Source organism: Lepisosteus oculatus, chromosome 14, assembly GCF_040954835.1.
Source record: "Lepisosteus oculatus isolate fLepOcu1 chromosome 14, fLepOcu1.hap2, whole genome shotgun sequence".
Classification (NCBI taxonomy): Eukaryota; Metazoa; Chordata; class Actinopteri; order Semionotiformes; family Lepisosteidae; genus Lepisosteus; species Lepisosteus oculatus.
The window spans coordinates 41,845,189-41,869,477 of NC_090709.1; the positions used below are offsets into that span (position 1 = coordinate 41,845,189).

The 24,289-nt window shown below is 47.2% G+C and overlaps 2 long non-coding RNA genes across 2 annotated transcripts; both read right to left on the minus strand.

The window, feature by feature from the left end:
• Positions 1-17,691: 17,691 nt before the first annotated feature.
• Positions 17,692-18,143, minus strand: LOC138243248 (uncharacterized). Its single transcript, XR_011192069.1, has 2 exons — positions 17,881-18,143; positions 17,692-17,790 (listed from the first exon to the last, which is right to left on the minus strand). It is a non-coding gene; the product is annotated as an uncharacterized lncRNA (long non-coding RNA).
• Positions 18,144-19,065: 922 nt separating this feature from the next.
• LOC107076267 (uncharacterized) lies at positions 19,066-20,076 on the minus strand. Its single transcript, XR_001477609.2, has 3 exons — positions 19,980-20,076; positions 19,622-19,871; positions 19,066-19,123 (listed from the first exon to the last, which is right to left on the minus strand). It is a non-coding gene; the product is annotated as an uncharacterized lncRNA (long non-coding RNA).
• Positions 20,077-24,289: the final 4,213 nt, after the last annotated feature.

Consider the following 24,289-nt stretch of genomic DNA (forward strand, 5'->3'; position numbering starts at 1 on the left):
GCAGGAGCTCTTAATTGTTCAAGAGGGAGAGAGCGGATTGCTACTCCACAGCCTCAACCAATCTGCTTTCTCTTCAATATAATGCACCTCCTTGCTCTTGGCTCCCTGGTACAGTCATCCTCTCCAGGCTGGACTCATCTTACACCGAGAGATACAGGTGGGGGCAGTGTTGGAGTGTGTGGAAGATGGGCCGTGGCAGTGGGAGTTGGGGGTGGGGTGTTACTTTCTCACTGGGACTGTCCTGCTGCAGGACTTCATGAACTACGTTTCCCAGCATGCCATGGGGGAGAATGGTGGCCAATAGGTTGCCTCCCCTGGGTTAATGAGGCTCAGCTGGTGTATATAAGGAGGGTATGGGAGCTCAGCTCCAGCAGCAGGGTGGAAGGTGGAGGCAGTGGTCTGTTCAGTGAGTTGGACTTGTGGGTGGGAAGAAAACATTTGAGCTGCAGAGAAACTGGCAGCGGTTTTAAGAAGGGAAGAGAGGGAGGGAGAAGTGGGGTGGTTCGCGGTTAACGAGGAGTTGTCCGGGGGACTGGGTTCAGATTTTATTAATCTCTTCCTTCATCAGTTCTCTCCCATGGGAGCAGGATCTGTGTTCGTGGTGCTTGAAGGCCACGGGGGGGGGCTCTGGGGTGCAGGCAGGGCCAGTGTTTCTCTTTCCTCTCCCAGGAGGCTCAGCAGGAGCCCTTATGAACATCTAGAACTAGACTGGGCAGGGGCCCTTATTACTTCCTGGGCTTGTTTCTCAGGGACCTGGCATGGCCGTGGGCTGAGGACCCTCTATCACTTGACACCCACCCCACTGTAGTTGGACCCTTAGCAACAGGGATCAGCCAGAGACTCATCACTGGTTTTTCTCCCTCATCTTTTTTAGCTGGGAGAAGTGGAGAGGCTCACCTGGGCCCAGTCCTCCAGTGCAGCAGCCTCTTCCAACAATGACACAGCAGCAGCTCTGAAGCTCCGCTCAGCACAACCACTCTCTTCCCCAGCCAAGGCCGGACTGAAGGGCTCCGCTGCCTGCTTTTTAAATGTCTCCCGACCAATGGGCTTCCACCAATGAGCCAGGTAATTGTGCTTCGGTACGGCCTGCTGGGAAATGGAGTCGACATCTTGCTGCCCCTCACAGCGTCCAGAGCGAGTGGCTCAGGAGCTGTTCCTGAAGTAGCTGAGCCCGTCGGCGAGGGAAATAAATCCAATTCAAATAAAAAAGAGCAAGTAGTCTTCTCGGCTGAATAAAAGAATAATTGTTAACGTTTGTGAGAATTAAATGTAAAACACTTGTCCTGTGGAGGATTTGAACCTGCAGGCTGGAGGGGAGCAGGCGAGAGCTCTTCCACAGAGCCACCGTGTCTCTCTGCAGGCTGGGGCTCCTGTGGACTCTTGCTCTTCCCGGCTCAGGGTTCCAGACTGAGCAGTAAAAGGCAGAGCGATGGTGTCTCCTCTCAGGGCGGGAGCAGGTGGAGGAGTGGAGATGGTGCTGTGCTCGTGACTGGGAGGTTGTGAGTTCGAGTCCCAGGTGAGACCTGAGGTTGGTAAGAAAAGTATGTGAGCTCGGTGTCTCTATTTATCAACGTGTCTCTGTTTTCAAGAATTAAATTGAATAAAACAAGCAGTTTCTCCCTGGATTTGAACCCACAACCTCTCTGATACAGAGGCAGAGCTCTTCCACAGAGCCACCGTGTCTCTGTTGGTCTGGGGCTCCTGTGGGCTCTTGGTCTTCTTCCCAGTTCAGGGCTGAAATGGAGGGATAAGAGCCGGACCGAATCCCTCTCCCCTTGGGCCTGGAGCAGGTGGAGGAGTGGAGACGGTGCTGCGCTCATGACCAGGAGGTTGTGGGTTCAAGTCCTGGCTGATCCCTGGTAAGTAAACCAAGGTGAGTATGTGGGCAGGATGATGGGGAGGGGCTATTACTAGGGGGTAGTTGGGGGGTGGAGGAGGCAGAGCAGGGCAGTGGCTGGGTTAGACACAGGGGTAGTGGTGGGTTAGGTTAGTCAGGGGGGAGGAGTGGGTTAGGCAGAGGGGCAGGGCCAAGGCTAGACAGGGGGAGGTGTAGAGGTGGGCTAGGGTAGAGTAGAGAGAGGTGATGGAGAAGGGGTAGCAGGTGGGAGGAGGGGGGGCCCAGGCCAAGGTGGGGTTGAGGCAGGGGTAGAGTGTGAGGTGGTGTAGGGGCAGGGCCGGGGGGGGAGGAGAGAGGACAGAAGAGGAGGAGAGGTGAATGGAGGAGGAGTGGCAGGTGGCCTGGGCCTGAGGGGCAGGAGGAGGAGTTGGGAGGGGGGCCCAGGCCAAGGTGAGGTGGTGTAGGGGCAGGGCTGGGTGGGGGGAGAGAGGAGAGTAGGAGAGGAGGTGGTGGTGGAGGAGGAGTGGCAGGTGGGGGGGTAGGGTAGACAGGGTGAGGCAGGCAAGGGGGGAGGGGTAGATGTTTTTTTTCCTTTCTCTTCTGCTTGTCCCCAGGAGATAGAGCAACAAAACTTGAAACCAAGCCCTCTCCTCTTGCCTGCCTCACCCTGTCTACCCTACCCCCCCCACCTGCCACTCCTCCTCCACCACCACCTCCTCTCCTACTCTCCTCTCTCCCCCCACCCAGCCCTGCCCCTACACCACCTTGGCCTGGGCCTCTCCTCCCAACTCCTCCTCCTGCCCCTCAGGCCCAGGCCACCTGCCACTCCTCCTCCATCACCTCTCCTACTCTCCTCTCTCCACCCACCCCTGGCCCTGCCCCTACACTGCCTCACCCCCCACTACCCCTGTCTAGCCCTGCCCTACACCTCCTCTTGTCTAGCCTTCACCCTGCCTAACCCACCTCACCTCTACCCCTCTACCCAACCTGCCACTTCCGCTGTCTAGCCTTGGCCCTGCCCTACTCTACTCCTCTCTAGCCTAGCACTGTACCTCTGTGTAACCCACTCCTCCCCCTCTACCCCTGGCTAACCCAGCCCCTGCTCTGCTCTACCCTTCCTAGCCCACTCCCACTACCTGCCCCTCCCCCTAGCCCTGCTCTGCCTCCTCCACCCCCCCACTACCCCCCAGTAATAGCCCCTCCCCATCATCCTGCCCACATACTCACCTCAGTTTACTTACCAGGGATCAGCCAGGACTTGAACCCACAACCTCCTGGTCGTGAGCGCAGCACCGTCTCCACTCCTCCACCTGCTCCAGGCCCAAGGGGAGAGGGATTCGGTCCGGCTCTTATCCCTCCGTTTCAGCCCTGAACTGGGAAGAAGACCAAGAGCACACGGGAGCCCCAGCCTTACAAAGGCACACTGTGGCTCAGGGGAAGATCTCTGGACTTCTGCCTGGAGGTTGTGGGTTCAAATCCTGGAAGGATCAGGAACTTTTAATTTAATTCTTGTGGACCATAACACACTGATAAATAAAGACATGAGGGCTGTGGGCTTTTACTTCTCACCCTGTCACTGCTGGGGAGGATCACACTGCAAACCCACCTCAGCTCTTAGCCAGGACTTGAACCCACAACCTCCTGGTCATGAGCTCAGCACCATCTCCACTCCTCCACTGGCTCCTGGCCTGAAGGAGAGCTCATTCAGTCTGTCTTTTATCCCTTAGTTTTCAAACCCTGAGCTGGGAAGACCAAGAGCACACAGGAGCCCCAGACTCACAGAGACACTGTGGCTCAGTGGAAGAGCTCTGGGCTTCTAATGCTGGTGCTGTGGGATCAAAGCTGTTTTTTTTCATTTATTTTTCTGCATATTTTAACATTTATGCTTTTACTCATCCTGGAAAACTTATCACACAGTTTTTCTAGTTAAATTAGATTTATTTTTATTGATTTCAGAAACAACTGAGCCCCAACAGAGTAAGAGCGCAGCAGGTTCAGGCAAGACTGTGACGCTTGTCTGAACTTCATCCCCAACGAGGCCGAGGAGAACAACCTGCTGCCTATAATTACCTGCCTAATTGGTGGAAGACGATTGGTGGGGAGACAGTTAAAAGGCAGGAGGGGAGGCCTTCAGTCTGGTGCTGCCTGGGGACAGAGGTCAGTTGTGCTGAGCAGAGCAGGAGGGAAGAGCTGCAGAGCTGAGCTGTGTCAGGGGGAGGAGGTCTGACTGCTGAGCCTGGGAGCTGTGAGTCTGGCTGTCTTCACAGAGACCTGCTTTGAAGACAACTGCAAGTCTACCTAGAGCTCAGAGAAGAACTGCGGTTTGTCTTCTGGTTTCTGGACTGCTTTATCCCAAACTGTGAATAAAGAGCACCGTTTCCTTACCTTGTGGCTGTGAGAGTGTTTGTGCTGAGAGCTGTCTACCTGTGTCTCATCTGGAGGAGGTGGAGGATTGGGGCTGTCAACTGGACACTGGGATAGGACCGGTCTCTTGTCCCCTCTGAGCTGAAAAACAACTGAGTTTATCTTCAGGTCAGCCTGGGCTGCTGCTGGCCTGGTAAGGAAAAGTTGATCCTCATGAGGGGAGACTCTGTGAGGTGCCACAGGGTCACCAGCAAACTTCCACTCCAGATCAATGAAGAACAGGAGAAATGTGTAGTAGAGTACGTGCACAACATCCAAGGTCTTATTTGAAAGATGTCCAAAGCTAAGCAAACCAGTCCTGCTGAGCTCTGTGAAAGTGAGAGAGATGAAACTCTCGCCCTGACTGTAGGAGAGCAGTGGGTTGTGCTGTGAAGGACACAGACAGAGCTGTGAACTGGTCTTTCTCCTCCAGCAGCTCCTTCCTCCACTCGCTGCTCTGGCTGCAGCAACACTGGGAGACTCCACTTCCTGCTTTTTAAACCTCCACTGACCAATCATGTTTCTCCAGCTGGTCAGCTGACCAAGAGCTACACTGCACTCTGGGTAAGGCAGCTGTGAGCTGGAGTGTAAGAAAGAAGCAAAATACTGACAGCAGTTGGGGAGAGTGAGTTAGGAATGAAAGTTATAGCCTAGGAAAAAAAATCAGGTGCTTAGATAGAACAGCTTCTAGTTTAATTAAAAATAACCCAGCTTGTTGATAAATATAAATATTCCTTTCTCGGACCCTCTTGCAGCTTTGCTGCACTTAAAACATTTCCTTCCCACCGACAAACCCACACAGAATACATGAACGTGTACCTCCAGGCTCCCATCCTCTGCAGGAATTCAGACTGGCTGCAGGTTTGGGTTGATAGCACCCGCCCCTTATCAACCCAGGGGAGGCAGCCAGTTGGCCACCATCGGCCTCATGGCCTGCTGGGAAATGTAGTTCATGAAGTCCTGCAGCAGGATAGGCCCAGTGGGAGAGTAACAGAGGGTGGAGACTGTACCCCTCCCTTGGCCCATCTTACACTAACACCGTCCCACCTGTATTGCTCAGTGTAAGACAAGTCTAGTCTGGAGCAGATGACTGCACCAGGGAACTAAGAGCAAGGTGGGGTATTATATTGCAAAGAAAGCAGACTGGTTGTCTCTGTGGAGTAGTAACCCACTCTCTCCCTCTTGAACAGTTAAGAGCTCCTGCTCAACCTTGATCACTCGTACCCAGAGGCTACATTTCCACCAGGAGACATATTCCTTCTACGGGCAAACCGACACCCCACAGAGCTCTGTCCTGGGGCACAACTCCAGCCAAGAGTCACACACGTCTACAATCACCTTGTCACAGCTCTGAGCAGTTACATTAGGGAGCGTTACAACCTTAAAAACACATCTAGGGTCCCCCCCTCCACCATCTCAACACCAAAGAACCCCCAAGAGATTGGACTTCCCCATTGAAACAAGTTAACCTCATGATGACCACAGAACAGAACTAGGGCCCTGGAGGTGTATGTTCATATTCCCAATGGGAAGGGAAACCCCAAGCAAAGAAAAACCCAAAACCAGAGGGGCTAGAACTGGAAAAGAAAGGGAGTTGTGCCTAAAGACAACAACCCTTCCAGAAGTCTTCCCCCTCCTACAAGAACCAAACCCCACAGTCGCATGAGCATGTTTTTCCCCTCCTCTCTCTAAAACACACCACTCACCTGACTTCATTCTCCATATCCCACCTCGCAGGGGTAGCCCTGCCCAGTTTAGTAGAGAGGTCTGCCCCATAAACCAACACAACAGGTCAGATCGACAAGTGCACAACCAAGTGTTACACAACAGTAGACGTGACAGTTAAGGACTCAGGGCTACATATTACAACAGAAACCAGGTGCTATTTCACACTAGAGTACACAGCCAAGAGTATTACACCATTATTACTGATCACAGTACATTACAGATGGTTGACTATTAAACTTACGTACAATTGACACTATAGGACAGAATTCTGATTGCACTACAGCATAGTACCCTGGGCTGTATTACAAAAGCATAACAGTAGATGTTCACATCACAGTACACAAATCTGAATATTATGGTAAAGGTAATGGTTTTAAACAAAAACTGAGTATTACACTGGCACAGGCCTGTATTACAACAATATTGGTAACAGCATACAGTGCAGTATAGTACACAGGGTTGAGTATTACAAGCAAGTACTGATATTTCCAGATTGTCCACAAACCATCCGTGATACTAAAATACAATAAAGTGCCAGTTCAGTACAATACACAGGTCTAAATATTACAACACAAGAGAAGTTAGAGGACAGTACACAGAGTTGAGTATTACAATCAAGTACAGGTGACATTTTTGGACAGAAATGCATGTGTTACACTGAAATACAGTACAGAGGGTGATTGTTACAACAGCGTACAAGGGACAGTTCAGAACAGCAGTCCATCAATTACAACACAGTATGGTACACAGTTTGCAGTATTACAACATGATCCTGGTAACAGTTCAGAACACAGGGCACAGGTCTGAGTAATACAACACAAGCCAGATGACAGTTCACAACACAGTACCCAAGTCTGAATATTACAATAAAGTACAGGTGTAAAAGTAGGACAAGTCTGAGTCTTACACTGAAATACAGTACAGAGGACTGAGTATTACAACATTTACAAGTGACAGTTTAGTACAATGCTACATGTATTACAACACTCCAGGTGACCGTTCACATAGCAGCACAGTATACAGGTCTGAGTATTACACCCTAGAGTACAGGGGACAGTTTCAGAAGTCTGAGTGTGACACTGAAATACAGTACAGAGGGTGACTATTACAACATTGTACAAGTGACAGTTCAGTACAGCAGTCCATGTCTTACACCAGCTCAAGGAGGGAGCTACATCAGCAGGTGTAGGCCACAAAGGAACAAGTAAAGGTTTCTTCACTGCTGAAAAGAGAAGAAAGGAAATATTTCAGCTGTGGAGTGATGGTTCAGTATTATAGAGTACAGGTGACAGTTTGGTACAGTGGTCAGGTTATTACATTGTAGTACAGTACACATAGTTGATAGTACAGCACAATAGAGGTGATAATTGACATCACAGTACAGTACACAGGTCAGGGTATTACAATAGATTACAGGTGACAGTGTGGCACACTGCTGTGTTTATTACACTGTTATACAACAGACAGGGCTGGGTACTACAACACAATACAAGTGACAGTTCACAGTACCGTACACAACAGTGGTCTGAGTATTACAATCAAGTACAGCTTAAAGTTCTGGTCAGAAGTCTATTTCAGTGTAACACTCAATATGAAGAGTGACTATTACAATATTGTACAATTGACAGTTCGGTACACCAGGGCCTGTATTATAACAGCACAGTACACAGGGTGGAGTATTATAATAGGACAGTTGAAATATCAGCACAGAGCTTTGAGTATTAAAGTTCAGTCTGAACAAGAGACCAAACACTGGTTGATGTAGGTTGGTACAGGCCAGGTGAGAGTTGAGCACACAGCTTTGAGTATGAAAGCAGAGTAAAGGTGAGAGTTCAGCACACTAGTTTAAGTAGTTTAATACAGTCCAAGTGAGAGCTGAACACAGATTTGAGATTTTTTATTAAGGAGGTGAGTAAAGCACACAGGTGTCATTGATTAAAACTCAGAGGTAAGAAAAGAGCACACAGATTTGAGTATTGAAGTACACTACAGAAGGGTCAGCATACACATCTCTGAATATTAAAGCTCAGTACAAGCTCACCCCCTGGTTTAAGTATTTCAGTACAGTCCAGGTGAGACCTGATGACACAGATTGAAGTATTAAAGCACAGTTAATGTAGGAGTTACATTTACAGGTTTAAGTATTACCACGCACTACAGTTCAGTGGAGATGAGAGTTCAGCACACAGGCTTCAGTATTAAAAACACTGGAAAAAAAAGTAGCCATTCTGTTGAGTACACTCCAGCTGAGAAATGAGCACACAGGTAGTAATGAAGCACAGGGTAAAGTTTTAGTCCAGAGGTAACACCACAGATCTGAGAAATAAATTTAAAATGAGAGTAAAGCACACAGGCGCATCATCAAGTAGTAAAACTCAATCAAGGTAAGAGTGTAGCACACAGATTCAAGTACACTATAGATGAAATTTCAGCATACATCCATGTGACTGAATATTAAAGCTCACTTACAAGTTAGAGATCTGCACAACACTGGTTTAAGTATTTTAGTGTAGTCTGGATGAGAGTTGAGCACAGAGTTTGAGTATTAAAGCCCACTTACCAGCTAGGAGTTCAGCACACTGGTTACACTGGTTTAAGTATGATAGTACAGTCCACACTTTTGAGCATGAAAGCACAGTAATGATGAGAGCTCAGCACTCGTGTGTCAAGGCGAGAATTAAATTAAGTACAAGTTTAAAAGGTGAGAGTAAAGGACACAGGTGTGTAATTGAGTATTGAAACTCAGTCAAGGTAAGAGTGTAGCACACAGATTCAAGTATTAAAGTCCACTATAGATGAAGGTTTAGCATGCGTGTCACTGAATATTACAGATGCATACAAGTGAGTTCAGCACACTGGTTTAAGTATTAAAGCTCAGTACTGGTGAGTTCAGAACAAGTCTGAGCATTGCAAAATAGTACCAATCAGACATGCGCGTTCATAGATCTGAGTATTACAACAATACAGGTTACAGCTCATCACAGGGCTGAGTATTCCAATAGTACAGATGACAGTCCGGCATACAGATTGAAGTATTAAAATACACCGCTTGTGAAGGTTTAGCACGCATGCGCGCCACAGAGTATAAAAGCTCACTAACAAGTTAGGGATCAGCACACTGGGTTAACTTTTATAGTACAGCAAAGGTGAGTAAAGCACACAGGTGTGTCATTGAGTATTAAAACACAGTAGAGGTAAGAGTATAGCACACATGAGTATTGAAGTACACTACAGAAGGGTCAGCATACACATCTCTGAATATTAAAGCTCAGTACAAGCTCACTTCCCTGGTTTAAGTATTTCAGTACAGTCCAGGTGAGACCTGACGACACAGACTGAAGTATTAAAGCACAGTCAATGTAAGAGTTACGTTTACAGGTTTAAGTATTACCACACATTACAGCTCAGTGGAGCTGAGAGTTCAGAGCACAGGTTTCAGTATTAAAAACTGAACGGGTACTTTTTTCTATGTTGAGTACACTCCAGGTAAGAGATGAGCACACGGGTTTCAGTATTGAATCACAGGAAAAAGCACTGCTTTAAGTTTATTTTATTCCAGAGCTGGCCACACAGATCCAAGAATTTAAAAATTTAAAACAAGTGAGAGTAAAGCTCACAAGTGTATCATCGAGTATTAAAACTCAGTTAAGGTAAGAGTGTAGCACACAGATGAGAGATTTAAAGAACACTGCAGGTTCAAGTTCAGCAAACTGGTGTGTCACTGAATATTAAAGCTCACTTACAAGTTAGGGATCAGCACAGTGGTTTATGTATTTTAGTGCAGTCCAGGTGAGAGCTGAGCACACAGGTTTGAGGATTTAAGCCCATTTACAAGTTAGAGTTCAGCACACTGGTTACACTGGTTGAAGTATGATGCTACAGTCCACATGAGGGGTCAGTACACACTTTTGAGTGTGAAAGCACAGTAAAGGTGAGAGCTCAGCACTCGTGTGTCAGTGTGAGAGCTAAATTAAGTACAAGTTCAGCACGCTGGTTATAGTATTACAGTACAGTCCACAGGATAGCTCAGTACACAGGTCTGTCATTGAGAATTAAAGCTCAGGACAGGAGAGAGTTTTGTACACAAGTGTAAGGATTACCAGTATTAAGGCTCAGTGGAGATGGGAGCACACTACACAGGTTTGGGTATTAAAGTATTATATAGGAAAGACTTCAGCACACTTGTGTATATATATATAGAGTAACAAAGCTTAGTACAGGTAAAAGTTCAACACATAGATGTGTCAGTGTATTAAGGTACAATACTCTCGAGAATTGAGTACACCATTGTCAACACTCCACTCCCTACAGCACAGCCACTGATAACCATGATCAGAACAGTCTGAGCAAAGTATATCACTCTGGGGTACAAGACTGTGCCCCCCTCTGGAATCGAACCTGCAATCCACAGTCAAGAAGCCCTGTTTAATACTGCAGGAGTGTAGCGTTTTACAGAGCACAAGCAGGTGGACTGAGAGAAAGACACACAGCTCAAGAGACGTCACAGAGACCGACACAAGGAGGAAGAAAGACAGGAAAGAGCTCCTCACCTCCATCCCATCTTCCAACTGGTAGTCTCTGGCCAACCCGGAAAATAGAGACGGGAGAGGGTTTTAATTTTCTGGACATCCTAGAAAATGAGGGAAAAGATTAAAGGAGTGAACATCTAATCTCTATCCCAACAACACCCGTCTTCCCACTGGCCGCCTCTGGTCAGCCTGGAAAATTATACAGCAGAGAGAGCTCAGCATCAGTCCCAACACCACACCTGCCTCTCGACTGTCTGCTTGTGAACATCCTGGAAAATTAGGGAAAAGAACTCAGGACAGGGTTCAATCTTCATACGTACATGTCTTCCACAGTGTCAGCCTCTGCACTTTTCCTGGTAAAGAAGGAAAAAAAAAACAGAGCAGCTAACCTCTATCCCAACTCCTCATACATACCCGTCTTCCCACTGGCAGCCTCAGGACATCCTGGAAAACTACAGAAATGAACACAGGACAGAGCGTCAACCTCCATCCCAACGCTTCATCCACACTGGTGTTCCCACTGACTTTTCTGGACATCCTGGAAAATAAGGGAAAAGAAACACAGGAGACAGCATCCAACCCCCAATCCATCATCCCATCAATACTGGTCTTCCCACTGTCTTCCTCAGAAAAGACTGGAAAGTTAGGAAACAAGAGTACAGGAAAGGATTCAATCTTCATACATACCTGTCTTCCCACTATCGGCCTCTGGCCAGCCTGGAAATTTAAGGAAAATACAGTCCGATGTCAATCCCAACACCTCCCACTGGCAGCCTCTGGACTCTGGAAAACTAGGGAAAAGAGAGACAGGAGTGAGCATCCAACCTCCATTCCAACTCCTCATCCATACTGGTCTTCCCCACTGTCAGCCTCTGGACATTCTGGAAAACCACATAAATGAACACAGGACAGAGCGTCAACCTCCATCCACACTGGTCTTCCCACTGGCTGCCCCTGCACTGGAGTCCATCTTGACCTCTGACCCCTGACATTTTAGTGTTTGAGCTCAGAGAGCAGGAGACGCTGCTGGGGACAGGAGAGACCATCAATTCCCAACTATATCCATCTTCCCCACTGTCAATTCTTTTGGACATCCTGGAAACTTAGGGAAAAATTACAGGAGAGAGCATCAACCTCCATTCCAACTCCTCCTCCATACCCGTCTTCCAACTGTCAATTTTATGGACATCCCAGAAAATGAGGGAAAAGATTAAAGGAGAGAACATCCAACCTCTATCCCAGCCATACTTGTCTCTCCACTGTCTGCCCCTGGACATCCTGGAAAATCAGGGAAAAGGAAACAGGAGAGGGTTCAATCTTCATACGTACATGTCTTCCCAGGGTCAGCTGCTGGACTTATTGGAAAAGGGGAACGAGAGACAGGAGAGAGCATCCCACCTCCATCCCAGGACACGCTGCTGTAGGCTGCACAGCTGTGAGAGCTGGTCCGTGTGTCTGAGGGTAGCAGTCTGGCTCTGCAGTCTCTCTGTGCCTCGTCATCTGTGTTCAGCCAACTCACTCAAGATTGTGATCTAATAGGATTGCTATTAAATTAATAGAATAAGTCTAGTAATAGTATTAATGCTAATTAAACAATAATACTTCACCAGGCTCTAATATCAATGCTAGTAACTTTATAACAGTTCTCCTCTCTCACTAGTAGGGCTGTGTGTTGATGCCCTGACTGTGACACAGGAGTGACAGGACTAACCTGACCTTGTGCTCAGGCTGGAGGTTGGTGTTGGACTCGGGTACGAGAGTGTAGTGTCAACAGCACACTGAACAGGATCTTGTGGGCGAGAGACAGCAGGAGGTCAGGACACAGCCCTGAGGGTCACCCCCTGACGCCCCAATAGGAGGAGTCCACTGGCTCTCCGCCTGGAGCTCATCTCCAAGGAGCAGCCTGAATCAGGGTCACCTGCAGCTCTTCATCATCATGGTCATCCTCACATTGGGACACCCCGGATGTCTCCCCGAGACGACTCCTACTCTGTCCCCTCGGAGTCTGTGGATCCCAGATTGGTCCGATCAGCCCCGATCGTGTAAGACCAGCGTCGCCTGCGAGGGACAGCCAGTGAAGGAGAGACTCACTGTTCTGCACTCACCTGCCTGACGCCTCGTGCTGATGGGGTACCCTGTCCCCAACCTGTGCTGACCGGTCAAGAACACGCTCTTGACTTCTAACTGCAGGTCTGGGGGTGCCCTCTCCTGCGTGGTACAGGGTCTGACCTGGCTCCTGTTGGGAATAAACATGCCTGAAGGCAGCCTGTGCTCCACCGAGTCCTGACTGCTCTGGTCCAGAGCTGCTGTTCTGGTGACCCGTCCTGGAAAGACACAGGCGTGTTGTCCACAGGCTCTCTTATCCCTTCCTCACCTTGTCTGGGGGTTCTGGCACCCCTGGGCTCCCCTTCATTGTTGTGGCACCCCTGGGCTCCTCCTCCTCCTTATTCCGATACCCCTGGGCTCCTCCTGGTCATCCTGAGTCTTCTCGGGGTCCAGGTGCTGGGCTCCTCCTAGAGTCGAGGTCCAGGAGGAGTTTCTTCCAGGAGATCTTCTCCCAGATCTTCCAGACTCCTCAGGCCTGAGCCGGGCTGGGAGGAGGGAACCTTCCCTGAGATCCTGGAGTCCGACATCCAGACGACACGACCGGAGAGATGGAGCCGATGGGGGAGGATGTGGGTGTCGGGGCTCCTGGTGTCCGACTGGGAGAGAGCTCCGATGTCGGGGTGTCTGTCCTCCCTCTTGACTATTCCTCCTTCAGGATCCCACAGAGATCTCGGTTGAGTGTGTTCACTGTCACACAGGAATGTTCCTTGGCTTCAACTGGCTGGTACCCCACTCCTCCAGCTCCCACCTGGCTGGTACCCCACTCCTCTCACCATTCCAGCGAACACAGAGAGACACCGGTTTAGTGACTCACCATTCCAGTGAATACCCAGCACGGTAACTATGTAGTACAATAATTATTCACAAAATACACTGATGTTTTTTTGTACAGCCATTGCTGAACACCCAGCGTAGTGAAGACCCAATAGTTATTCATAGTAGAGTGACTGGTTTAGTGTCCAACCATCACAGTGAACATTCTGTACAGCGAATATTTAATAAAATAAGCAAAGACACCAACGAGTGTAGTGACTTACCATTTCAGTTAATATCTTTTAAACCATTACTATGAATTTCCAATACAGACAATTATCTATGACAGTGAATCTCCAGTACAGAGACTCAGTCACAGAGAATATTCATTACATTGCTTATCTGTTACAGTGAATACACATTACCAGTCACAGTGAATATCAGTTAAAGTGAATAATTGTAAGTAATTACTAAGACTGTTGTGACTAACCATTACAAATTACTATCCAGTAAACTGAATATCCAACAGAAAATATTCAGGGAAAAGACAGCCTGGATTAGTGACTAACCATTAGAGAGATAATCCAGGACAGTGAAGATGCAAAAAGAGATTCAGGAAAGAAGCTGGTTTAGTGACCTACCATACCAGTGAACCCCCAGCATGGTAAACAGGCCAATAAACTTATTATTCAGGAAGCAGACTGAAGAGACGGTCTGGTTTAGTGGTTCACACTGAAGAAAGATGTGAAGACGGGGGTTTGAATTTAATCCTTTCTGTAGGGGGTTTAGACTTCTAAGTCACAAGCTGGGGTTTATGGCAGGAAAGGGGGTTAACTGATAAGGATTGCAGATGCAAGCTAGGAACCCCCCTGGGTGTAATGTTAAACTAGGAACCCCCCTGGGTGTAATGTTAAACTGACCATTTGCCCAGAACATCGTAAACTGGCCAAATACCATGAACCCCCCTCTTTACCATCAGACCGAGTGACGTCAGAAACGGAGAAGAAAACACTATATAACCCAAAAGTTTGTAACAGTACATTGAACAATACTTCGGTTTTGTTGTTTCTTGCGGGAAACAAGACTTCGGCTTTATTGTTCCTTGCATGCAATAAACTCATCTGTTTTACTTCATCTCGGAATCAAGAACCTTATTTCTTCTGTTACAACAACACGTACAGAGAATATCCAAGAAAGGGTGTCCTCGTTAATTCTCCGTCAGGTTTTCAGTTGTTTTGGTACAAGACTGTCCTTCATTAAGCAACACCTGCAGACTTCCGCTGAACTGTTCCAAATGTCCGTCTGTGTTTTCCAAGGAATCATGTGGGCTTGCGAGGAGAATTGGAGACAAACAATGATAAACTATTGACATATTCATACTTGGTCAGATATTAAGTTTAACATCATCGGCTCAAAATGGCTGGTGATACTCAGGTCTACAGCCACACTAAACCTGACAGTGAAGTAGCTGTCTCTGCTCTGCACCGCGCGTCTCTATCCTGTACAAATACAGGTCAGGTGTGACTCTGCACCACACGTCTCTGGACTGTATAGATACAAGTCAGGTGTGTCTCTGCACAACACGTCTCTGGACTGTACAGATACAGGTCAGGTGTGACTCTGCACAACACGTCTCTGGACTGTACAGATACAGGTCAGGTGTGACTCTGCACAACACGTCTCTGGACTGTACAGATACAGGTCAGGTGTGACTCTGCACCACGCGTTTCTGGACTGTATAGATACAGGACAGGTGTGTCTCTGCACCACGCGTCTCTGGACTGTATAGATACAGGACAGGTGTGTCTCTGCACCACGCGTCTCTGGACTGTACAGATACAGGACAGGTGTGTCTCTACTGTGCGTCTCTGGACTGTACAGATACAGGTCAGGTGTGTCTCTGCACAACACGTCTCTGGACTGTACAGATACAGGTCAGGTGTGTCTCTGCACAACACGTCTCTGGACTGTACAGATACAGGACAGGTGTGTCTCTGCACCACGTGTCTCTGGACTGTACAGATACAGGACAGGTGTGTCTCTGCACCACGTGTCTCTGGACTGTACAGATACAGGACAGGTGTGTCTCTGCACCACGTGTCTCTGGACTGTACAGATACAGGACAGGTGTGTCTCTGCACCACACGTCTCTGGACTGTATAGATACAGGACAGGTGTGTCTCTGCACCACGCGTCTCTGGACTGTATAGATACAGGACAGGTGTGTCTCTGCACCACGCGTCTCTGGACTGTACAGATACAGGACAGGTGTGTCTCTGCACCACGCGTCTCTGGACTGTACAGATACAGGACAGGTGTGTCTCTGCACAACGCGTCTCTGGACTGTACAGATACAGGACAGGTGTGACTCTGCACAACGCGTCTCTGGACTGTACAGATACAGGTCAGGTGTGTCTCTGCACCACGCGTTTCTGGACTGTATAGATACAGGACAGGTGTGTCTCTGCACCACGCGTCTCTGGACTGTACAGATACAGGACAGGTGTGTCTCTGCACAACGCGTCTCTGGACTGTACAGATACAGGACAGGTGTGTCTCTGCACAACGCGTCTCTGGACTGTACAGATACAGGACAGGTGTGTCTCTGCACAACGCGTCTCTGGACTGTACAGATACAGGACAGGTGTGTCTCTGCACAACGCGTCTCTGGACTGTACAGATACAGGACAGGTGTGTCTCTGCACAACGCGTCTCTGGACTGTACAGATACAGGTCAGGTGTGTCTCTGCACCACGCGTTTCTGGACTGTATAGATACAGGACAGGTGTGTCTCTGCACCACGTGTCTCTGGACTGTACAGATATAGGACAGGTGTCTCTGCACCATGCGTTTCTGGACTGTACAGATACAGGACAGGTGTGTCTCTGCACCACGCGTTTCTGGACTGTATAGATACAGGACAGGTGTGTCTCTGCACCACGCGTCTCTAGACTGTGGAAATACAAGACCGGTGCAACTCTGTGTCTCTAGACTGTATAGATACAGGACAGGTTGCGTCCCTGTACTGCGCATCCCTAGACTGAATAGATACAGGACAGGTGCAAATCTGTACTGCATGTCCCTAGACTGTATAGGTACAGGACAGGGGCGTCTCTAGACCGTATAGATACAGGACAGGGGCGTCTCTAGACCGTATAGATACAGGACAGGGGCGTCTCACTCACCTCTCTCATGCTCAGTCACTGAGCCAGTGGACACACGCAGAAGGAGAGCAGAGAACAGGGTGAAGATCAGACTCACTCCCCATCAGGGTGGGTGGGCTCTTTTTCCTTTTCCTCTCAATCACAAGAAGGAAGATCAGAAACCCTTCAGCACAGGCAGTGAGTTCTCCTCCTCAGTCTCATTATTAATTTCACGCTCCTGCCCCAGCTTGTATTCAGTAAACAGGAACGTGAGGGTGGATGAGACTGAGGAAGAACTACAATGAGCTGTTTTTTTCCTACAACAGACAAGATGGATCACAAAGAAGGAGGAGGAGTCCTCTGGCCCATCTTACCCCTCTGGCAGTTAGGAGTTACATGTTTGGAGGATCTGGAGAGAATAATAATAATAATAATAAACTTTATTTTATATAGCGCCTTTAAAGGTGGCTTCTCAAAGCGCTTTACAGGATGACAATAACAATAAATAAGAAAATTTCACAAGACAGGACACAATTATAATTACAACAATAACAATAGAGGAGACCGTGGAAGATGGTATTAAGAAGAGCAGAGGGGTGAAGAATGGAACCAGTTAAGTAAAGGCTTTTCTGAAAAGGAGGGTTTTGAGTCTGGATTTGAAGGAGTTTAGAGAAGGTGACTCTCTAATATCCTTGGGCAAGGAGTTCCAGAGCTTGGGGGAAGCCAGGGTTCGACAACATGGCTGGGCAGCTTGTTCCCCACCCCCACCACCCTTGGTGTAATGAAGCGTAGATATGACCCACCAAGAGCAAGCTCAAACTTCCCCCACCTGCCGGGAATAAACACTTGAACAAGGACTTAAGGCAACCAACGTCTGCATTTTTTCCCTCCCAGAAGATGCAGACCGACTTCACACACCTCCTTAATCTGCCCTTGACCTACCGTCAGGACGTCCCACACAGAGCACAAGCAGCCTCACAGAAACACTGTTCTCTCCCCCTTGAGGCAGCAGTCTGGCTCTCTTCCCAGTTTGAATGCCAAACTTCCTGAACTAAACCCCTACACAGCTGCAGGAAAATCTGCAGATTGTTTTTACATGTATATTTTCCACGGTCTGACAGATTTCGTCTCTAAATATTGAGATCACAGCCTGCCACACCCCACATAAAGAAAAGAGTGTGATTTGTCCCCACCTGTAAGCAGTCTGGTTGGATCTCTCCTCCATCTCTGGTGGTGCAGTAGTACAGTCTCTCTGAGCCTCTCAATTCTCAGACTGGGAGAGCGAGTGGAGCTGGAAGACCATCAGGACTGAGAGCGATACAAGAACCCCCACTGTCAGGAGTGTAGACCCCTCTAGTGACCCCTCTAGTGACCTGCTCACCTCCCACACTGACGATAGTGTTTCCCTGAAGGTCCCTCACTCTGTAGCTCCCCTGATCAGACGCCCTCAGGTCCTTGCAGACACATACAAGCGAAAAATAAAACCGGTCACTTCCATACGAAAGACCTCCGTCTTCATCGAAATCGTTCATCAGCGCAAATAAAAGACGCTATTATTGGATTCGCGTTCAGATCACATTCAAACAGGCAACCGCTGCTCTCGTTTGTTCAACGACTAATTACCCTTGAGTATCGCGCTTGTACGCTCATCTGGTATACAAAAATGCCCTTTTTAAACTTAAAAACAAGAACTTCCCGTTATACATAAACACGACAAAGTAATTCTATATTAACGTGCCCTACATGTTCATTTACGGTTTAAATTAATTGAAATGCTCCGACTCAGAGCGTCTAATTAGGACAACAATGCTGAGCCCTTTGTGTATTAAGCACAAGTTCAGCTGGTCTCCAACTTGACTCCGCACGGTTTTTCGTAGCATTGAGCTCAGAGCTGTAGCTCTTCTCCAGACAGCAGCGTGCTCTCCGAGAGCTCATTAGAACTGACCCACAGCGGTCAGTATGAAGTTTGCACTGTACACTGTCCATCACCCACACGCGGTACCTCTGCTTCCCACAGTTGTCCTTCCTCTTGACTTGAAATTTTCCACAAATAATTCGGTAGCCTGATACCCCCACTCTTCCTCTGAGCCAGCTGGTACCCCCAATTCCTACTGCTCGCCCCCGGCAGACACCCCAACACCTCCTGCTCTCATCAAGACAATCATTAGCTTAGTAATGAACAATTACAATAAACATCTAGTACACTGAATATCCAGTAAAAAAAGACTGTCAGGACAGAGATTGACTAGCAATTACAGCAAACGTATACAATAACCATTCAAGACAAACACTGGCTTAGTGTTGAACAATTATGGTGAACACCCAGTAGAGTCAAATCAGTAATGATTCAGGAAAGAAACTGTCTAGTTGAGCGATTAAACATCACAGTGAATAAGCAGTACAGAGGTTATCCATTACAGTGAATCTACGTTAAACACTACTGTAAATTTCCAGTAACTTTTCAGGAAAGAGACTGCAGAAGTGACAAACCATAATAGTAAATGAACAAGTAATAGGTTTATTCCATGCTGAAAAGAAGAAGGAAGCTCACCTCACCTGACCCTCCTCTCTAATTACATTCCCTCTTCTGGATCCGGCAGTCTTTTCAGGAGCACACCTATTAACTTAAAAAACAGGGATTTATCTGTACAGTGAATAACGGACAGCACGCTGAATACACCAAGCAGAGGTGATTACAGTGAACACCCAGTACAGTCATTATCAATACCCAGTACAGTGAATATTACAGTGAATACCCAGTACAGTGACTGGCCCATCAAAGTGAATACCCAGTGCAGCTATTATTACAGTGAATTGCTCAGTATAGTGACCATCAGTGAATATGGAGTTCAGTTATTATATTGAATACACACTGCAGCAATTATTACAGTGAACACCCAGTATAGTGACTGTCATAGTGAATATGGAGTTCAGTGATTATACTGAATACCCAGTACAGTGATTGTCCCTCAATGAAAACAGTTCAGTAATTAGTATATTGAATACCCAGTACAGTGATTATTATACTGAACACCCAGTATGGTGATTATTCCAGTGAACACACAGTACAGTCATTGTCCCTCATAATGAAAACAGAGTTAAGTGATTATTATACTGAATACCCAGTACAGTGTCTGTCCATCACACAGAATAAGCAGCACATTGAACAGCCAGTAATCTCCTATTACAGGGAACACTGGGTCGGTCTGAGCTCTGCTGCCCCCTGCAGAAGACTTGTCCTGAGGTCAGAGTAGACGGTGGTCTCGCCCTCCCTGGGGACGCCCTGTCCACTCTGGGGTCCTGCAGCTCCCTGCAGCCCCGCAGTGCAGGATCCAGTACAAAACAGCTCCTCAAACCTGGCTCTTCCTCCTGCTGTGAAGACGATGGCCTTGAGGTTCTCAATGCAGACTCTGGCTCAACTCACACCAGGAAGCTGAGTAACACCATCACCCAGCGACAGGGTCCTGATCCAAGACTCACCTCCCACAGCGAGTCCAGACCAGGACTGGGAGCAGATCGGTCAGGGGTGAGATCCACTTCAGACCTCTGCCGGCTCTCTTCCTGAAGAGCTTCCCGAGAACCTGCTGGAAGGCCCTTCTGAGACACCCGTCCACAAACGTGAACACAAGAGCCCACAGACACAGCCCCCACCCAGCCCCCCCCCACAGTCCTCACCAACCCCCCGCCTGCATGTGCACCCCCATCCATCACTAGAACCCCAACCTGCCCCGGTCACTTCACATTCGCCATCTCACACCGATGTCTCGCCAAATAACCAACATTCATGCAAAACTCCACCTGATGTACAGAAAACGCTGGTTCTGACTGAAGCAACCTTATTAGCAAATACACCCTAATGGATTTTAAATGATCAAATTCCCCCCTGAAGTAAGAAGAAACAGCACACATCTACAGTCTGGGTGTTGATTTAGAAGATCAGCCTGTAAAACAAACCTGACAGGACTCAGTTTCCAGGGAAAAGCTGTGGAGTGAAAATGACTCAAGACCGAGAAACAGAACCGAGAACAGTCCCTCTGTCTCAGCTACACTCTCATGTTCATGTGTATCAGCAAAATTTGTTGTTTTGAGGGTGTCATGTAGCTGCCTCTGCATAAGTGTATTTATTTTGTTTAACAATGAAAGGATTTACAAATACCACACAAAATCTATTGCTTTCATCTTTCGGTTGTTTTTATATAATGAACTATTTACATTATGCCAGCACAGATAACACAAACACGGTCTTTCAAAGAAATAATGTCAGAGACCTGTTTTATTGATTACTTCAAGAGCAGCTGTGTGTATCTTTTGCTATTTAATGCCGTAAACAAATATAATTTTCTATTATAAACTCATGGGATATTTGTGTGGGTCACTATTATATCCAGGGTTGTAAATGGCATTCGACAACAAAAAAAATACTTTCTTTGTAGCATTTAATGAGCGCTGAACAGTAGTGTTAAAGCATTGGTTTATCACATAAAAACTAAAAAACGGAACCAAAAAATGGATTTTGTGTATAAAACTCACTCGAGCTGAAATATCAAAATCGGCACATCCCTATTAAGACTTAAACAATATCAAGAAGTACAGACGCACACTGTTGGGTCTTTAACTTGATAGAGCCCATAACAGACATATCGGACTACACGTGTGTCATTTGCTTACGACGCGACACGTCTCAGTTCCCCAAACATTTTGTAATCGTTTCTCAGAATAACACGCATGCCTCTAAACACGAACATTAAGTTTGTTTTCAAAGCAATCAAACTATTTCCGAATAAACGAGTTACAACAAAACCACTTCAGCCAGAAACGGGCAAATAAGATACATTTTAACCCGCAAAAGCAAAACACAGCACCACGGACTATATATCCCAAAACGCAAGACAGCCTAAGCTTTCCAGAACTGTGTTTTGTAACCAGATACATCAACATGAAGCAAACGAACCTCTTTTTCATATAAATATTCACCTCGCGTTTCAGTTTAAAATACGCCAAAGCATATCGCTAATTCATCAGCTTTCCAGTAAAACGCAACCGCAAAAGCGAAGGTTCGCTAAATCGCATAAAAACTCTTTCCCTTGCCTTGGAAAAACACGTTTTTTCTTGCGATAAAGGTAAAACACCTGTTTGCTCCAACACACATTACAGACAAAACGACGCCAAACCCCCCTCCCAGCAGTTCAAATAGCCCGGCTGTGGCATCAGCTCCTCTAATAGGTGGAAACCTCTGTCACTCACAGACTTCGGACCAATCAGAGACTGGTCTCCACAGCGCGCCCGCCCGCTTTGTTTTTCCAACCTGTTTCTCATTAAGAACTCAGCTCAGTCCACGGTCATCTGCACAAGCGCAATGCGTGTAGGCTGCAGGACAGAGATATTGAGGCAACACCAAAAACATTAACACACAACAGCAGCAGCAACAACGAGTTTAATAACACACATCTTTAAAAAAGAGAGCATCAGTCTGATCTAGAGTTCAGAACTTGAGTCACTTGGGAGAAAACACAGAAAAGTGCAAGTAAAAAAAAAGTTAAAATCGCTTCTTTTAAATAGTAAAAAATTAAATAAGTCTCTGTAGGACCAGCAGTAGTGAGATACAACATCAAAATAATACATCAATTAGATGTGGAGTCACACTCTCCAGGTGTGACAGTGCTGTCAGACTCCCAGTGCGCAGCAGTCTGATCCACTCCAGGTGTGACAGTGCTGTCAGTCAGACTCCCAGTGCGCAGCAGTCTGATCCGCTCCTGGTGTGACAGTGCTGTCAGTCAGACTCCCAGTGGGCAGCAGTCTGATCTGCTCCAGGTGTGACAGTGCTGTCAGACTCCCAGTGCGCAGCAGTCTGATCCACTCCAGGTGTGACAGTGCTGTCAGTCAGACTCCCAGTGGGCAGCAGTCTGATCCACTCCAGGTGTGACAGTGGTGTCAGTCAGACTCCCAGTGCGCAGCAGTCTGATCCACTCCTGGTGTGACAGTGCTGTCAGTCAGACTCCCAGTGCCCAGCAGTCTGATCTGCTCCAGGTGTGACAGTGCTGTCAGACTCCCAGTGCGCAGCAGTTTGATCCGCTCCAGGTGTGACAGTGCTGTCAATCAGACTCCCAGTGCGCAGCAGTCTGATCCACTCCTGGTGTGACAGTGCTGTCAGACTCCCAGTGCACAGCAGTCTGATCCGCTCCAGGTGTGACACAAGGTTAGGAACTGGACTGTCAGGGAATGTCGTCACTTCAATTAGAAATCAGTGTCTATTATAAATCAGTATTCTGTGCTACACTGAAAAATGCTAGTCGCCCTCGAGCTGATCTAGAATTTGTTTCCGTACACTGCCCAAGGGTGAGCCTTCAGAGAACCCAAAAATGTCACACACAGCTTGGGCCACAGGGCCCTAGTGATCGAAACAGGTCACGTGTTCTCAGAGCAACGTGCGAGTCATTGGGCCCAAAACCAGAGATCACAATATTGTCGGGAACGACAAACACCACTACAAACTCGATCCGGACATCTGACTGAGACTCTGGAAATTTCCCATTTTAGTTTCATACTTGCTCATGAGTCCTAGCAATTTCAGCTGTTTTTTTAATCTGAGTTTAGCGCTACGAAATAAAATATTCATTTTCCGTGCAGGTTTTATTTTCTAAAACAAATGTCGTTATTTATAGATTTATTGTTTCATTATTTTCAGTATAAATCGGAAATATTTGGGCTTGTGTTTTCATCATCTTTAACGTGTTCAGAAGGACTAGCCTTCTGCCTTGTCACTGTGCGCTGTCACACTGAGCTGCGCCTGACTCAGCTGGGATAATCAGGATAACTTGTGTCTAAAGTGTAATAAAGATGCTGACACAGAAGGCGTGATGCTTAAGATGGGAATCTAAATCGATACTTTATTGATCCCGTGAGGGAAACTGCAGTAAGGGTTGTGTGACTGTCTGAACGCTTCACAGTGTTTAACATAATAGCTCCCTGGCTGAAAACCTAGCACCTCAACTACACCCTTGGAGCTGGCTCCCTGGTTCATTCCTCATGAAGGAGGTGGGTTGTGACAGTGCTGATCTTCGCTCAGTGCTCTCAGTTCCTCAGCCTGGCAAGCTAATGTCAAACACTGGAGTATTAAGGAGTATGCAATATCACCTGAAGACTACATTGACTTTATACCGATATGTATACTGATGATAAATAAATGAAAATTATACTAACATTACAGTATTGTTTTTCCCATATCAGCCTACTATATCAGCTGCATATGCATCTAGGTTTCTCTAAACTTTATGTTATGAATCGATACTTTCAAAACTGATCCGTGAGACAGGGTTATACAATAGTTTGTGTCCACAATTGTCTTTAAATGATTTGATTATTCATGTTTTTTTTAATTGCGACTTCCTTTATGCTGCTGAAGATGGTAGCAAAGGTGGGTGTTTGCTCTCATCCATAGAGAAGCTGGTTAAAAAATATCAATCCAAAGTGCCTCTATCCTGCCAAAAAGCCCAGAAGATCTACTTTTATCGTGCCACGCAGGAGTAATTTCAACACACAAATACGCAGAAGAAACTGGTCAATAGGCTTGCAAACAACAGCCTGTTACAAATGCCAAGAACCGCAAGGGCAAATATCCACCCATTTGTTTTCTAACCCCTTTATTCAGTACAGGGGAAACTGGGGTCTTTCCAAGCAAGCAACAAGAGCAAGGCAGGATACACCTGGGACAGGACAGCAGTCCATCACAGGACACACACACTCACACACCCTGGACAGGACAACAGTCCACTACAGGTCAAACACACACA